The following is a 341-nucleotide window of genomic DNA, read 5'->3' on the forward strand; positions in this document are numbered from 1 at the left end:
GAGCTTTTCCTGACAGCTGTCGAGACTGAGCTGGGTCCTGTTGGAAAGGAGTTGCATGGTGAAGGCCAACCAGCCCCATCCTTGGTCTGCATGTGGGCACCATTGGCCCCACTGAAAGAAATGGTGGGTGTGGAAAGGCTGCCTGGGTCAGCAGGAACAGCCCTGATGTAGATGCAAGATGTAGGGTCTGTTTTTTGCACGGTGCTGTGGAGTCAAGGGTTGGACTCAGTGATCTTTAAGGGTCCCTTGCAACTTGGGATACTCAGTGACTTTCAGGGCTCTTTACAGGTCAGCAGCTTGCTCTGTGATCCTCCTTACAAACACAGCTGTAACTCACATCA

This window comes from Excalfactoria chinensis, chromosome 24 (genome assembly GCF_039878825.1).
Source record: "Excalfactoria chinensis isolate bCotChi1 chromosome 24, bCotChi1.hap2, whole genome shotgun sequence".
Taxonomy (NCBI): Eukaryota; Metazoa; Chordata; class Aves; order Galliformes; family Phasianidae; genus Excalfactoria; species Excalfactoria chinensis.